Here is an 18,159-nt window from a genome sequence, read left to right as displayed (position 1 = left end):
AGGAATGAAGGATCATCCATTTAACAGTGAAGAACAAAGCAGGGAGAGAGACAGAGAGACATAGGAAGAGAGAAAGAGACAGAGACAGAGACAGAGAGAGAGAGAGAGAGAGAGAGAGAGAGAGAGAGAGAGAGAGAGAGAGGCAGGGAGAGAAGAGGAAACAATAGGTGAAGGCAGAGAGGAGAAGAACCCAGAAGAGATGTGCCCATTCCAGGAGCAAGGACACATAGAGAAGGAAGAGACATGCAAGGAGCAGAATGGTGGGATAGTCACATGACTGTCACTATGAAAGAAATAATGAAGACAATCAGCAGGAAATTATCCTAACAGTATTTCAGACCCTTTGGATAAGTTATCCTGGAAGCCAGATCCAAGTAAGGCTCTGAACTGGAAAGCCTAGCTCCTTGAGGAGGTAAGATACCCCACCTTGACAACCAGAGGCATTATGAAGAAGCTGGTGATTGGCAGGGGCAAACCTCTTGCTCAGAGAACTTGTTAAGATGGCCAATTTTCAGGTTGGGGCTAGTTTGAGGGACTACTTGTGGTAGATTGGACACTCTTGTTAAGGTAAGTATCCTAGCTAGTTATAGTGGCAGGGGCTATAGGAACCTGGGAGAGAGTGATTTAGAATATATCATTTCCATTTAACAGTAGAAGTTGCCTGTCCTACACACCTTGTTTTCCTGGGAAGCATCATTCATCCCCTAACTCCTCATTAACATGTCTGAATGAAGGGTAATTGCCCCACCATAAGTAATCAGTAGCAACTACAGCCCAGTAACAATTGAATAAACTGCTTTTCAGTTGTAGAGTGCGGATGAGAAACGCCTTAGCTTTATTGCCTTTTGTCTTAGGTCTTTTACATCCTCCTACACAACTAATTAGAAAAAGCACCAAACAAATGCTGTTTGGGAAAATCAAGTAAAATTCACAGTGAGCCATGTTTTTTCATTAGCAGGTAACTTAAGAAAACAGAAAGAGATATTTGGACACTGGGGTGGCACCTGGTCAGGAGTTCACCACAGCTGGAGCACAGCAGGGGGTAGAAGATGCAATGGGGGAAGCAACTGCTTCAATTCCAACCTACATCACCTTGATTTCACAAGCGTCATAAGCAGAAAAAGTTGTATATGAGGCATATGTCTCCTGCATCAGCATGAACATGACTGTGAGGTCAAGCATGCCTCCTTGGGAACCCAGAGGGGCAGAAAATCCCCTAAATAAATTGTGCAGAATTATATGTCATGAAGACAGGACAATGAGTCATAAAAGTTAAATACTGTAAGCATGGTAAAAGCTATGTACTGCATGTTTGTTCTACCTATACCTTCTCTGTCTAGAAATGTATGTTTGCCTCTCCTTATATTGGAATGTAACCATGATGTCAATTTCTAAGTAAAAGTTGACTTGTTCCCGAGCCTGCCCAGGCTATGCATTGAACAATTTGGTGTATGTATTCTCTTCTATTTCCGCATGAGCTCTTGCCCCCTTCCAGGTCATCCCTGTTCAAACTCTCTTGCTTGGGACACATCACACATAGTGTTGAGAAGGAGTGATAAAAGAACACTCTCAAGGTCTTTCTGAATAACTTGGAAATCAGTTGTGAGACATGAGACACAAGAGCAAAAGTCTGCCCAGTATGGCCTGCCTGCATGGAAGAAGGCACTGTGCTTTCATAGAGAGTCGAATTGCAGAAGCTCAAAAGCAACATAGGAAGGGCAAGTTTTGAGATATCTCCATTTCAAATGTTCATATGGACTATTTGTGACTATTGAACTCTATTGGTCTGATCAGCCACAGTTGAACACACTGTGTCTTGATCCAAACACAGTGATGTCGTTTCTTCAAGTATGAAGGAAAGAAACCAGGCTAGGTTTGTATCGACTCTGTAATGGTACTACAGCTCTAATGATTGAGGTTACCTGGAGATTTAAAATGTCAACAAAAACATATGAACGTATAGGTGGAGATGAGGTTGGGTGGATGGATAAAAAAACCCACCTATATTAAGTGTCTACTCTGTGGAAAGTACTGTGCTAATCATTGGGGATAGAAACAAAAGCAACAGCTCTCTAGGATTTCACATTCTAACAGACAGGACAAATAGAAGGGTGCAAGTCATGTGGAAAGAAACAAACAGCAAAGCAGATGCTGATGCATCTTTTTGGGTCACTCATTGAGTCAACAAGCAACAATGCCAGGTAATGTGCTAAGTTCTACCAACAAAGGGATAATCAACAAATGTCTTCTCTCACAAATCTTAGTCTAATGCAGAACACAACATACCAACAGCTCTGCACAAACAATATATTTATGAAAAAATGTGAGAAGACCCCGAGTGAAGGGAATAAAGTGAAGGATGACGGGAAAAGACTTCATGCTGCAGGTGAGAATTTGTGGTTGTGGTTGTGTGGTTTGTCCTTCATTCTCAAAAAAGACCATGGCATCATCCTCTCCTCTCCTTTCCTCTTCTCTTCTCTCTCCTTATCAGGTATCTTTCCCTTACATGAGGGTGTACTTCCCAAAGGAAGGTAAATTTTGATAACTGAAATCTAATGATGTTTGGGTTTTCTGGATATATTTTCTTCTTAAAAGTCTTTACCATGCCTTAAATTCAATTCATTCAGCTCTCATTGATTGGACCATAGGTTACTTCCCAAGCACCATTTGATTCTTATTTTGGGCCCCCATGTCTCAAAATAACTGTTAGTAGTAATTGTTTTCTTTTGGCCACCAGCCCTGAGGGTCTTCCCCCCCCCCCCCCACTTTAAGTTCGGGCACATAACTCACCATAAAATCACCTGGAGATATTGGAACACAAGGGATTTCTGATGGCTCTGTGGTGGTAGTGAGAATTCATCCCAAGCCCACAATACCATAAAACTTTTCACATCATTTGATTAGTTGACAGAATAATTAATTGGAGTACCGCTTCTGAGAGAACAAAGGGAATAAAGCTGAAGTGCAAAAATGAGAAACATTTATTCGGCTAGTACAGCACACATATGGTTGGAGAAGAGAAAGAACTTAATCTGCTTTTACAAAGATTGGGATGTTAGGGAGTGATTTATGTGGTTTCACAACAAAGGGAGGCAGGAGAATAGGAGGGATACAGAGTACGTTGAACCAAGATATTTCTACAAGCGCTGTCTGTTTGGGGCCACTATGAAGTAGCTTAAGCTGATCCTCAGGTTACTGGCACAACAAAAGTAATCTGAGTTCACCCAGAGGACATAGAAAAGAATCACTGGGATGCCAAAGCTTGGCTACACTCGTTCTGCCTCCTGATTGGCTGATTTTGATTTCCAGGTTATCTTTCATGGTTAATACTGGAGTTCAAGCAAATGAAGGTGACTAGTAAATTCATTATGGTTCCATTTCTGCACTAAAAACTTTAGCTTTGGAATTCAATTAAAACTGAATTCATCTAACTTTTGAGGAACAAAAAAAAAATCCCAGTTGCAAAGTCGGTTCTTAACTTAGCTTTCCCTCTTCAGTCCTTGCTATCTTCAGATTGCTTCGCCTAGATCTTTATTAGTTGCTAAATTCGAAGGGGAAAAAAAAAGAAAGTTGGCACTTTTATGGAGAGATACATTCTCTGATACTGTTGAGGTGTAGGGGTTCTCAGGACCCTAAAATATTGACATTGTCCATCCTGCCCAAATAAATTCAACCCAAGCGTTCTTTCAGCCAGAGGAAAACAAAGTTTCTTTAAGATCCACCATACTGGGTAGACTTTTAAGGAATCTGAACATTTGTGACACTTCTATTGATTGACAAGTGGGCCAGAATGAATCTGAGCACGTTCACAGAGGAAAGATGTCTCTTATATGCAAAGAGTCTGTGGGAGGGATCTAAGGGTGACCAAGTAGTCTGGGGTGACGTGAAGTGGTTTTTAGGAAGGTTCTTGATGGGAACAATGGAGGGCTAGGCTACATTAAGGGTAAGAGATTTGGTCATGAAAAGCCAAAGGAAGTGGGAAGATTCAAAGAGAGTTCAAGGGGATTCTTAGAGTCTGTAACCTATCAATTCTCCCTCCATAACTATAAACTCCCAGTCTTGTCCTGCTTTTTCATTCCCCCTAAGTAGTAAATACAGACCACATCCTAAAAACAAAATACAAACAAAAACATACAAAAACCAAAGTTAATGTAAGAAAAACTACCTTGGTGGTGGCCAAGAAGGAGAAATTGAGGAGATGCTCATCTAATGAGCAGTGCCTGAACAACTTGTAGTATATGAATAAAAGGGAATACTATTGTGCTATAAGCAAAGACAAACAGTCAGATTTATGAAAAACTTGGACTTATATGAAGTGATGTTGAGTGAAGTGAGCAGACTCAGGAGAACATTACACACACTAACAGCTACGGTGTGTAAGGACTGTTTTCGATATTCATCCCTTCACAGCAATGCAGGGACCTAAAACTCTTCCAAAACACTCATGATGCAAAATGTCATCCACATCCGGAGAAAAAGCTATGGGGTTGAAAGGAAGAATAAAGGAGAGTATTTTCTCCTTTGCTATGTTTTGTTTTTCTCAAGGTTTCTCCCATTCATTTTAATTTTTCTACGCAACATCACTAATGTGAAAATGTGTATAATAGGTACGTATGTGCAAAACCCCTATAAGATTGCATGCTATGTTGTGGAGGGAGGGGGACAAAATTTGGAATTATGGGAGTGAGTGTTGAAAAGTGAAAATAAATAAATTAATGAATTTGGAGAAAAAAACTGAAAAAAAAAAAGCCTACCTCCTTGGGAGGGCTTTCTCCACGGCTTTTGCATTTAATTGTCTGCCTCCTGCTGCTCCTCAGAGTAGATTTTTTTTTCCTTCCACACCCATTCCCACATTTTGCCTAATTCCTGAGGAAACATCTCTGCCTCAAAACCCTAGGAAGGCTTCTTCTTCTTGGGCAAAATTTTGGGCAGGCTCACTCCTAATCTGCTGCCCTTTTTATGAGAATTGATACTTTCACAGCTTGCCTGTTTCATCAAATCCTCTTAAAAACCCAGGGTTCTCAATGAAACTTTTGCCTCCAAGAAATTTTCTTGGGCCATGTCTGCATATTAATTCTTTAAAAGTAATAAGAAGCCTGGAATGACCAACCTCCTACCCCAAAGTGGACTCCAAAATTTCTCAGGTGGTTCCCCACATCTCTGCATTATTACTCCCTAAACACCCCCAAACTCAATTTAAAAACAGAACTTCTTTTCAAAGCCCTCTGTGGCAGAGACATTCCTTTGCTAGCATTCTGTCCCTGTAACCTGCTCCAGAGGACTTCATGTTAGCAAAAGTGAAAAATTAGAGATCTGCAGCATTAAAAATAGATAAATAGATGTAAAACGCACAAACTTTCCCTACATAAAATTTAATTTCTAGTGAAATTACTAGTGAATTACTACTGAAAGGGAGAGTCAGATCACAGCCAGAGTCCTAACAAAAACTCTCCTTGTGGGCGCAATACATGGATGGAAGTTTTTGTTAGGAACCTACAGTGCAAGGCTCTGATCCTTTCTTGGTTGCTGTGACTGTGGAATTTAAAAATATCCAAGAGTCACCATTTCTGTGGGATTTAACAGTGCTGTTAATAATGCCAACATTTTAATAGAAGGGTGGTCCTTTGGCTATCTCTTTTAGAATAAAGATGATCACAGTGGGTGGGCACACACACACACACACACACACACACACACACACACACACAACACCATTACAAAGGACGCTAGACAATAGCTACCCACCCCAAGAAAGTGCTCGAAGGAACTGCTAAACCAAATGCCCACCCTGAAAAAGTCCCCAGGATGAATTTCAAACATTTGCCCTGTCAGAAAGGAGAGAGACACACACAGGGAAACAAGGAGGAAGGAGAGGTGAAGGAAGCAGAGAGAGGAGATCGAGAAAGGCCTGCAGGTGGAGGAGACCTGGGAGTTTCTGCAGCTGGGAAGCCACGGGAGCTGGCAAGAGGGAGGCTCAGGACAGACAGGCAGACAGAGAGCCACTGGATGCATCCTTTTGTCATTGCCACTGGCCACCTCTTTGTGGGCCTGGCATTGCCGATGCGGAGGTAGACGACTGTGGGGGGAGGGGGAGGGACCGCGGAGAAGAAGCCTAGAGGAGAAGCTGCCACTCAGGAGCTCTGGTCGCTCGAGCCCCGCCCCTAAATCCAGCGCTCTGCGCAGGCGCAGAAGGAGGACTACTCCAGAGCTTTTCCCACCTCCCCAGTGAAGGGGAGGAGTCGAGGGGCTGTTGCACAAGCTGCGGTCCGATTCCAGGCTCCTGGGTGGCCGCCCAGACGCCTGATACTGCTTGCCGGGAGAGTTGCTACTGAAGATTGGGATCTGGGCCTTCCTGTTACCGTGCATCTCGGGCTGAGTGGTGAGGGCACCCTGCCGCACAGGCCCGCGTTCTAGTGAGGGGGAGGGCCCCTGCGGGGCGCAGGGGGCTTGCAGGGCTGAGGGAGGTGGGGAACGAAGCCCTGGAACGGAGGCTGAGCATCCATGCCCGTTGCCACCGACCCTGCTGGCTTCCTTGGGGCCCACAGTTGCACAGCTGCGCTTCTCGGGGGGCAGGTGGGGGGGGGCTTCCACCTTGGCCCTGTCTACTAGACTAGACTAGAGAAGGAAGGGGGGCCTGGGCCGGGGCTCTAAGGGGAAAAGAGGAGCTCTCCAGGGCTGCAGAGAAGCACCCTCGGGTTGAGCTTCCTTGGGGAGGAGGAGGGGGAAGGGGAGAAGCGCTAGAAGGTCCTCCCATTCACTCAGGTTTCTTCTGTCACTGACGCAATGGCTGAGAGGAAAGAGGACCACACACACCCAGTTGCAGAGGGAAAGCCAAGTGCAAGGCCAAGGCCGCAGGGTGATGCGAATGAGGACAAGGAGAGGGTCCGCTTCCAGACTGTTTCTCAGGGAGCTGCTGCTGCTTCTCATTGGGCCTCAGTGGAAGCCGGCATCATTGAGAGTATCCAGCTGGAGAACTTTATGTGCCATGCCAAGTTGGGGCCAGTGAAATTTGGGTCCGGTGTCAACTTTGTGGTGGGACAGAAGGGCAAGAGTGCATTGCTGACAGCTCTAGTGGTTGGTCTGGGTGGACAAGCGTTAGGATCATCTTTGAGAGAGTTTGTGAAAGATGGAGAGCTTTCAGCCAACATCTCCATCACATTACACAACAGAGGGGAAGATGCTTTCAAATCTGACCTGTATGGGGACTCCATAACGGTGCAGCACTGCATCAGTGTGAATGGTTCTGCAAGTTACAAACTAAAGGACCACGCAGGCAGCCTGGTTTGTTCTAAGAAAGCAGAGCTTAGGGCCATTCTTGATCATTTTAACATACGGGTAGATAATCCACTGTCTATTTTACAGCAGGAGATGGGCAGGCAGTTACTGCATATCAGAAATGATGGTGACAGATACAAATTCTTTCTGAAAGTGACCCAACTTCAACAGATGAATGACGATTACTTATACACTTTGGAGAGAAAGGCCTGGACTCAGAATCAGATAGAACAAGGAGAAGCTCAGCTCTGGGAACTAAACTGTCAGGTCAGAGAGATAGAAGAGCGCTTCCAGAGTATGGTTGCCTCAAGGAAGAGAATAGGGCAATTGAAAGTAGAGATAGCCTGGGCAGTAGTGAATGAATCTGAAAGACAAATTGCAGATATGATAGCTAATATAAATATTAGAGATCAGCACACTATCACATTAAATCAGGAATTGGAGGCCTGTCGGGACAAATTTAATGAGGCAGCCAAGAAGTTTAAAGACATTCAGGACAACTTGCACCAATTGAACAAAGAAGCCTCTGCATTAGAGACCAAATGTGTTCAGGCAAAAGAAGATGTAAATAGAAAAGAAAAGGCTTGTAAGAGAGTTGAAGTTTTATATAATGCTTCCCAAAATGAAGTGAAAGGGTTAGGACGCAAAGTCAAACAATACTGCATCCAAATTGAAGATCTAAAAAACAACATAGAACAAGAAAAGTTTGAAAAACAGGAACAACTTTTCACATTGAGGGAAAAAATAAAAAACTTTCAGGATGAAGAAGAATCACTTGCTCAAGCGATGGGACACCTTCAGCAAGCTATCCAAAAAGACAATGAAGAACGGTCTCGACTTAGGGAAGAAGTATCCAATATACAACAAATACTGAACAACGAGCAGCAACAGCTAAACCGACTAAAAGACTGTAAAACTGATCCGCTGAAACGATTTGAACCACAAATGACAGCCCTTCTTGAAGCAGTAGACAATGCCCATAGTCAAGGGAGCTTTGCTTGCAAACCCATAGGCCCACTGGGAGCTTACATTCGTCTCCGAGATCCGGAATTTGCTTTGGCTGTTGAGTCCTGCTTAAAGGGCCTTCTTCTTGCCTTTTGTTGTAACAGCCACCAAGATGAGGAAGTACTTCAGGGGCTAATGGAAAAGTTTTATCCACCAGGCTCTCCACGACCACAGATAATTGTGGCACCATTTCAGCGTGAGGTACATGATGTAACACATAAAGCAGCCTTTCACCCAGAGTTTCCAACAGTTCTGTCAGCTTTAGAAATAAGGGAGGCAGTGGTGGCCAACGCTTTGATTGACGTGAGGGGCATAGAGTCAGTGCTGCTCATCAAAAATAACGCTTTGGCTCGTCGAGTAATGCAGGCTCAGAGGCCGCCCAAGAACTGTAGTGAAGTTTTCACTGCTGATGGTGACCAAGTGTTTGAGAGACGCTATTACTCATGTGAAAAATTGAGACCTACTTACTTGATTGATGCAGAAATAGAAATAAGTCATTTGGAGAAAGAAATTGGAAATAAAATGGCACAGTTGTCTGTATATCAACAACATGCATATACACTGGAGAATGATATCAGAAAGAATCAAGAAATTTTGAAGGATCATGATATACATTTAAAAGAAATCAAGATGAGAGTTAAAAAAATCAATATAGAAATGAAAGATCTGGAGAAGGAAGAAAACCAAGCAGGAGATATCTCCATTCTGGAAAAAGAAGCAGAAGAAATTAAAAAGCAGATAAATGTGGCTAAAAAAAGGGTGAAGACGAGAAAGAAAGAGATGAAGAACTTAAGAAAACAGAAAATGAATGCTGAACAGAGATACGAAAACATTAAGATAGCAATGTGCCAAGTTTCAGAATCAACAGAATCTTTGAAGCAAGAACTACAGAAGGCCAATTTAGAAATGGATACTGAAAAGCAATGCATGCTTCATTGTCAAGATAGGCTTAAACAGCACGTGGATTCTCTCCAAGTGACAAAGGACGAGTTGTCTACGAAAGAGAGGAATCTGGAGATCGAGCTTGCCCAAGCCAGATACCTCTGCTCAGAGCGAAAAGATATTAAGGAAAGCCCCTCTTTCCTTGAAAAAATACTTAGTGCGTTAAAGCTGAAGATAGCATCAGAAAACAAAATTTATGGAAGCAGAGAAGAAATAATACAGCAGTTCCAAGAAGTAAAAGACAGACATCAGAGTCTAGATGTTAAAGTGAAGAATTTGAAAGAGTGTGTTAAATCACTGGATCAAGCATCAAAACAAAAATATCAACTGTGCCAGCAATTTAGAAGAAGTTTTGCTTTACGATGCAAGTTATACTTTGATAACTTACTATCTCAGTGGGCCTACTCCGGGAAAATGAGCTTTGATCACAAAAATGAAACCCTTTCTATAAGAGTCCAGCCGAAAGAAGGAAATAAAGCTGGTTCTGGTGACATACAATTCCCAGCACGGAGTGAAAACTCTTTTGCAAACTTTGTTTTCATTCTTACCTTATGGTCCATCACAGAATCTCCTTTCAGATGTCTGGATGCATTTGATATCTACCTGGAACCTGTCAGTAGAAGAATTGCTATGGACATGATCCTCAAGATTGCACATTCCCAACAATATCAACAGTTCATCCTGCTCACTCCACAAAACCTGGGTGTTCTTCCCATAAATCCTCTGACTAGAATACTCATATTGCCAGATGCAGCAAGTGGCCAGAGAACCCTGCCTCTCCAACCAATTAGGCAAGAGGAAGAAGACTGAAGCTGATTTATAATTTTTACAAGTAAGTTTTTATTGATATTTCCTGTTTTCTGTTTGCATCACTATAGTGTTCAATGTATACTTCCTTGTCACTTCTCAGACAGCCATACCATATGACAAATAGTATGTTTTGTAGAGGAAAAAGAAGAAAAAAGGTAGCACAATTGATTGATGCATGTCTGCAAAAAGATGGGTAATATTTAGTACCTATACGCTTTCCACCTCCATGAAGGGCTGTCTCTTCATTTGAATCCCAATAGCTTTTTATAATTTTGATTTGTGTGTGTGTGTTCTTTCTGTTTACATTGTTGTAGTTGCTGTGTATATTGCTTTTTCTTACATCACTCTGCACATCATTTCTTACAGCATAGTCATATGCTATTACATTCAGGCATTCCCCAATTGATGGACATCTACTTTGTTTCCAGTTGTCAACAATCATGAAAAAATGTTGCTGTAAGTATTTTGGAGTATGTGGGGACAGTTTATTCTTATCGAAGGCTTCTTTGAGAAAGAAGCTCTGTGATCCTGTCTCTAGTTCAAAAGATATGGACATTTTAGTAACTTTATTTGCATAATTCCAAATTCCTTTAGAAGACTGCTGTATCATTTCACAATTCTGAAAATGTATTACTGTGCCTGTCTTTCATGGCCTCTATGACATTGACTTTTGCCACGTTTTGTCATTTTTGCCATTGTGCAGAGTGCGAGGTAAAATGCTATGGTTGTTTTAATTACATTTCTCCTTTATTAGTCATTTGGAGCGTTTTTCATGCAGTTGTGAACACTTTGGAGTTCTTTGGACAACTGTTCAAATCCTTTAAGCATTCATCTGTTGAGAAATGGAAATATGAGATTTAAGGTACTTACTCTGATCAGAGAAATTTGCTATAAATTATTTTCCTCATTTGACCACTTCCCTTCTTATCTTAGAAGCATTAATTTTGTCTGTGCAGAAGCTTTTCAGTTTCAAGTTTTTTCTTCTGCTGCAAACACAGTATTATGTTCTTTTCAGTTACTTTACTGCATTTGCTTGGAAACCTCCCTGTGTCCATGTTCTCCCACTCTTCCAGGTGCTAAATGACCCAGATGTCCCAGTTCCCCCTCAATCCCTCCAGCCCCTGTCCCAACGTAAGTGGCCATTTGAAGTACAAAATTCCTGGGCCTTATCGAGTGTAAAATGCTAATCTGCCTTCAGTCATCAGAGTATTCACCAGTTGAACCCCATCTCAGTTCTGAAATGAGGTTTCCTTCCTTTCCCCTTCCTTTTCCTTTTCAGTCTTTCTCCCCTCCCCTCCTCATCCCTTCTCTTCCTGAGATCATAGATGTCCCCTTCCACTCATTTCTAGCCCTTGATTTGACCTTGAGGTATCACTGTTCTCTTACCCCTGACCTCCTCTCCCTTTTTATGTACCTTCCCATATTGTAACCTAGTCACACTAAAGAAGTATTTATCTGACGACAGTGTTGCCAAGTTCTGTCCATAATGCCCCCATCAGCAGCTTCATTTTTACCTCTACAAAATTTCCACTTCACCTCTGTCTCCTTCTACACATTTAGAAAAAGTCTTGCTGATCTCCCTGTTGTCACTGAGTTGCTGTTACTATCTTTGCCTCATGCATTTATTCACTCCTGTATTTCTGTTGCTTGGGGTGTTGGAGAGGTAAATAATCTCTTCAGTTCTGATTTTCTTTCTCAAAATGTTTCATATTCCTTGTTTTTGTCGTTTTTTGCCTTTGCCATTTTCTTACTTGATTTCTCTGCTTAAGTTGAGATTTACAGTGTAGTGTAACTGTCCTACACAGAACCTCATCCAGAGTTCCATTACTCTTCAAAGTACAATAAATTATTCCATTCGTTTCTCGATTTTCTGTTGGGCACAGAATAATCTTGTTATCTTTGAATGTTTTTTCCCTTGTATTTGAAGGTCCTTCTTCTGATGACTTGCAGAACTTCTTATTTCTGAATTAAATGTAATTTAATCATTATGTGATTATCTTCTGGAAGCACTCTTTGAATTCTTTCAGCTGGAATTTTCATGTTCTGTGTTCAGAAGTTCTGGACATTTCTATTATTTTCTTCATTGAAGTGTTAAGATTTTCTGCCCTGTTTCATTGCTCTGGAGATGTATGATCCTTATGTTGTCACTGCACATCCTGCCTAGAAATCCATATTTTGCTGGCATAATGATCATGTTTTTATTTAATATTTGGACTACTTTTTTTTAGGTTGCTCACCTCTGTGTATTTACATTCCTAATTTATTGTTATCTCTTTTCTTTCTTTGGTAATGCTTGTTATTCATTGCACCTTCAACTTTTCTATTCCATTCATTGAGAAGGCTCTGGAGGAGAAGTGAGGCTGGTGACCTAGCACAGCCCTCCCTCACTCAAAACAAAGTCACGTGAAAGTCATGTCGTCATTTCTCTGATGGCATGGTCTTCTTCAGCTACGAAGGACAAGCACAGTCCTGTGAGTAGATGCAACTGCCTGAATGGGAACCCAGCTAGATGGGTAACTCAGCTCCTCCTCTCCTGTCTGCCTCCCCTTTCCCTTCCTTCTCCTCTACAAAGGAAGGTAAATTTGAATGGCCGAAAGATGCCTCGTTAACTTGGGTTTTACTGACTAGTTTCCTTCCCTTCTTTTCCCTTCTCTTCCCTTCCCTTTCCTTCCCTTCCTTTCCCTTCCATCCCTGTCCTGTCTTTTCCTTTCCAAAAATCTTAAACCCAGTGCACTCTGAAGCTGGGACGCCAATGTGCCCCTACTAAGGGCTCTTCTGTATGCTCCTGGCTTTACAGCGATTATCAGTAGTAACTGTGGCAGTTTCTTTCGCAGCCTAACATTTTTCTTTTTCTTGGTCTCAATAAAGGGGCCGTCTCCTGGCTAGATTCTCAACAGGCCTATTCAACGGACTCTTTGCATTATCCTCAAATGAATCCAAAATCCTCCTGCTATGTCAACATTCACAAGACAAGATGAAGCTGACCTGGAGCATTCTCCTGTTTATGATAAGGACCAGACACCTTGAACTTGACACTATCTTGATTAATAGCACTTCTCTTATCTTGTGGTTTTATGAACATTATCCTGTTGATATTCATGTTTTATGACATTCCCTTGTTTATGTCTTACAGAATGCCAGACTTTCTGGGGGCATCCTCCTTTACTATGGAAACCTTAATTTTTCTCTGAAACAGGCATCCTGAGTCAGCAAGGGAGTTGGGGGGAGGCACTTCCTTGCTCAGTGGGCATATGGTCTTTTCAACTGTCCTATCATTGAGCCCAGCAATCTGATTCCTATGCATGCATGTTTCCCCAGCTTATACACAATGAACTACATGCACATGACCTAATTCAGTTTGTCCCTTCTAAGACCAAGCACTGAAGATTGGCCTCTTTCCATTTATCTCTTTTATACCAAACTCTGAAGGTTGACAGTCCACCTGGAAGTTTGGTTAAAAGAGGCAAACAACCTGGGTATATAAATTCATACTGTTTATTCCCTTAAACCTAGCAAAGCTAGCTAACGTGTACATGGGTAGCCAGATTCTAATTCTCACTATCAGATTAAAGAATGAGAAGTCTTAAATACGTTGTGGAACAATTGCAACTCAGGATGTCTGTGTCACTCAAATTTATAAGGATGTATATGTTTAACCATGGTATAAGCTTAACTGAATAGGTTGTAAATATGATAAGATAAGAGAGTTGACAAAGTGTAAATTGAAAATATAACCCAGGATATTTGTATTTCCTTTACCATTAACATGACATGACATGACATTTAGTGTATGTCCATAAAATAGTAAGAGAACAAAAGTCCCATTATTCAAGATAGTGCCTTGGATAAAGGCACCTCAGCCTTTATGGCAATAAAGAGGAAAATCTTCTTAATTCCATCTGGCCTTGTAGCTATTGGCACAAGAAGAGACATTCTCTGGGTTTACCCAGAGAACAAAGAAGAACATGTCATTTATAACCCAAGGCATTCCTCCTGATTGATTATTTCAGGCTTTGGACCTTATTGGGGTTCAACTGATTTGAAATTATCATCAGCAGTTTTGATAGTGTGATGAGGATGGAACTGAATGATTAGAGAGGCGACACCTCACACCAACAATACTAGTGACTCGAGCACCTCAGGATCTATTTTCCTGGAGTATTAACTTTTGTGGAAGTAGGTAAGTCTCTCTCTTTTCACACCTTCCATTCTGGACTCTTACTTGTTTGGTCAAAGTCCTCATTTCTCTCTGAGGTAGCTCTGGGGACAGGGATCATATTGCTCTGCATTGTGTAGGTCTTCTCTGTAATCATGATTCTGCAATTCCATCCTTAAAACCCCCACCAAGACGTCTAAGAAAGGGTGAGATCCCAGAATTTAACCTAATTGAGAACTGTCCCTTTAAATCTGCACACTTACGGGTACTCTGAGGAATGTTTATAGGATCCAGTTGCTATCTGGCCCTCTTTGCCCTTTTCTCAACTAGGAAACCTGTATAGTGCCAACCCATTGCAGCCTTGGTGGACACAGGGTCTGGATCTTGCATCCTTGCAAATTCCCCACCTCACCCATTTCTTTGTAGTAATAATAGACTATTTGTGATGAGGGTTTCATGAAGCCCCTCTAGTTTTTCAGAATTCTCCTCTCCTTGTCATCCTAAGAATATTGGTCTCTGTCAGTGTCTATGTTGTAAAAAGGCTATGTTGTGTTCATGCTGTGAGCTAGATTCTGCTACCTTGAAAGATTTAAAATTCGGCCAATCAGAAAAACTGTTAAGGGCTGTAGCTAAAGAACACCTTGTAAAATGCTAATGTAGATTCTGGAGGCTTTGAGATTCCTCATTAAGGGGTTTGAAAATTCATCATTTTAATATTGCAATAGAAACCTCCTGGGACTTTGGGGTCATTCCTGGAATTTACCCCCTGCTGAAACACCTCTCCACAATCCAGATTACTCAGCATTCCCCACTCCCTCTCCCAATCAAGGGTGTATCTCCTTGTGGGAATAGTTGACCACTCACGTTTTCTTGTTAACCGCTCTCATCACAGATCAGACTGAGAAGAGAATCCTAGAGAATTATACGGGAAAATTTAATCACCCTTTCCCCCCTGATGGAAGGCGTGAGGGAGACAGCAGCCACAGTGGGAGGTTGAGGGGAGGCAGCACTTTCAGTGGTCCCAATGACCTTGTACCTCTGGGCACCCTGCAGCCCACCCCTGTAGTCAAAACATGGGAATATCAGTCAGGTATAGTATAAACTTCGGATCCTGCCCCAGCAGCACCAAACTGCCTCAGCCTCAGCAGCACTTGTATATGTGAGGAGGAGGAAAGGGGGACTGGTCAGGCCCCAAGGGTAGCATTCATTCAGCCCTGCCACGAAGAATTATCACTGTTGGGAAGGCCCTGGCAACAACGACCTCAGCCCCTAGGCAGTGCCCTGTGACACACTCCCCTCCTCCAGCTCCCAGCTGCCGCTTGAGAGGATCCAGATGTCACTGGTAGAGCGTGGTATAGCTCTACAAGGTGCAGGAGGCAACCAGCCTCTGCCCTTTGTAAGCCCACCCTTCTATGTTCCAATTGCAGAAATGTATCATTTTTGTAATTGATGGAAAATTCTTTTATCTCCATCTGCACCATTTCCTGATTTGTAAAGGGAAAAATAACAATAGTGTTTGTTGTGGGATCAAAATTATAAAACGATTTTAAAGTGATTAACGCAATGACTGGCACATGCTAAATGTTACATTACTGTTCTCTAATTTAATGAATTCTTCCCTACCTGGTAACTGTAAAGTGCTTTTAAAATACCAAAAAAAAAAAATTAGATCAATAATTTCTATATATGATCATTTGGAAATGTAACTGATGTCATTTGAAATTTATTGTTTGTGTTATATTGTATTTCTCAATTTTTCTGTTTCTAAATTTCCCTTATATTGTAAAACTTGAGAGACCAAACATTTCTGTTGTAAAATAGAAATGGTGTTAGACAAAGCAAATTTTCATCTGGATTTTGTGATATGTGAATTGATCTTTAAAAAAAGTGTGAAAAAATTACGTAATTGGAAACTGTTAAATATTTAATGAGGTACATTTAATTATAAGCAGATAATAGTAATGGTATTTACTATAATAGCAATTTTCGTTTGATAGTCTTCAATATTGTAAAAGTATATTAGATGCTTTAAAAATGTAGCTTCAATGTATTCGTAGTGAGATAAATGATTTTCTGTTCATGGTATTTGGGAAGTGCATTTACCTAAATTGATAATGGGTTTGCTTCAAGTTTTAAATATTTAATATTATTGAGGGTTTTGTCTTTCTAAATTTCTTACCTTGTGTAATTTGGTAAACAGTTGAATCAGCTATATTTGTAGGAAAGCATCGGCTCTTATAAACTGCATATTAGATTAAGAATTGTACTATTAAAAAAAGGAAGGAAGGGGCGAATGAATGAATGAATTAGGAATCTATTAGGTCGTTCTATCAGCCCTGCTGACCATGTGTTGCAATATTTTCATGAAGTGTAACTGAAATAAAATTATAAATCCCCAAGTTTTGTCTACAGTTAAAATGAATAAAGGAATTTAAAGGAATTAAACATTTTAAGCAGTCCTTTCAAGAATTTTCTCTGTTAGGGAATTTTTACTGGATAAATGGGAAACCTTGAACAAAATAAGGATGTGACTTTTAAGCCTGCTTCAGCTAGGGATATATGTGTGTGCATGTGTGTGCATGCGTGGGAGTGCATGTGAGTGTTTGTGTGTTTAGATAGATGTATTTCTGTGTGTATATGTATATATGTATCTACATATATACATATATGTATGTATATACATATTTATATCTGTGTACACACAGACACACACACACATCTCTGTGTGTGTGTGTTTCTGTGGTGAAGTAGAATTTGTTACCGCAATAAGCCCAATTCAATTGGGTATGTTCTTCATGGGTTTTTAAAAACTGAATCTCCTCCCCACTACAAACATCTTTTGGACTAAAGGGAGGTGGGAACTAGAAATTTTGTGGTAACTAGGAATTTAGTTTGCCATAGTACGTTGGGGATTTATTTATGTTACTTGAGGACTATCAGACAGATAAACACACAGGACAGCTGCTAACACAGGTTCACTCGATGTGGTCAGACAGGAAAGACAGGAAGACACCTTGGAGGGTTTAATGATCGTATTTTATTCTAATCTAATCTCAGTGGGATTTTGCTGATAATGAGAACACCAAAACTCCTACAGCATTCCGTAATCTCCATTCTTGCAGGGACCAATAAGAAGGGGGAGGCTACTACCTCTACCTCTTGACAGGGTCAATCCAGGTAGGCACAGCTTGTGCTTTCCCCTAAATCCTCTCAAGCTTCAGTTGGGGCCAGCTGAGGCAAAAACAGATTCCCCAAAAACCTTGATAGGGGCTGATCAAGCACAAACAGCATTCCAGGTTGTACATTCAACCCTAAGGATTTCCCACTCACTCAACAGTGACCACCTGCTTCATAGGTAAACAAACGTAGAAGTCATATTGCCAGCAACAGCCTCACAAGTTTACATTATCACACCATTATATCTCTCTGCACAGTTGCAGTGGATGTTTACAATTTAAGCACAAATGTTTATATAATTTATCATTACATAATGCTGCACAAGTGTGGTGGAGATGTTTACAAGTCATCAGTCTGGGAAATAAGGATTGTTATGTCTGTGGATTCTGGGTAACTAAGCTCTAAGAAAGAATAACAAGAATCCACCTTACACACAAAGCCATGCCATCAGAGAAATAATGACATGGCTTGCGCTTGACTTTGTTTTGAGTGAGGAAGGGCTGCGCAGGTCACCAGCCTCACTTCTCCTCCAGAGTCATCTGAATTCAGTGACCAGATATTCATCAGGATGACTGAAGATGTCCCAGGATGAGGCAATTGAGGTTAAGTGACTTGCCCAAGGTCACACAGCTAGTGAGTGTCAAGTGTCAGAGGTGAGATTTGACCTCAGGTCCTCCTGATCCTTGCATTAGTACTCTATCCACTGCATCACCTAGTTGCCCTCATTTCATATACGTATTAGATAAAAGAATTTGGAATCTTTATTTAGGAGAAGGTGAGATTTAGCACAGACA

The 18,159-nt window shown here is 41.4% G+C and overlaps 1 pseudogene; it reads left to right on the top strand.

Annotated features, from left to right (window-relative positions):
* Positions 1–6,225: 6,225 nt before the first annotated feature.
* Positions 6,226–16,633, top strand: LOC140516002 (structural maintenance of chromosomes protein 6 pseudogene; annotated as a pseudogene).
* Positions 16,634–18,159: the final 1,526 nt, after the last annotated feature.

Source organism: Notamacropus eugenii, chromosome X, assembly GCF_028372415.1.
Source record: "Notamacropus eugenii isolate mMacEug1 chromosome X, mMacEug1.pri_v2, whole genome shotgun sequence".
Lineage (NCBI taxonomy): Eukaryota > Metazoa > Chordata > Mammalia > Diprotodontia > Macropodidae > Notamacropus > Notamacropus eugenii.
Note: the sequence above shows the minus strand (reverse complement) of the source record. Positions and strands in the feature narration are given on the sequence as shown.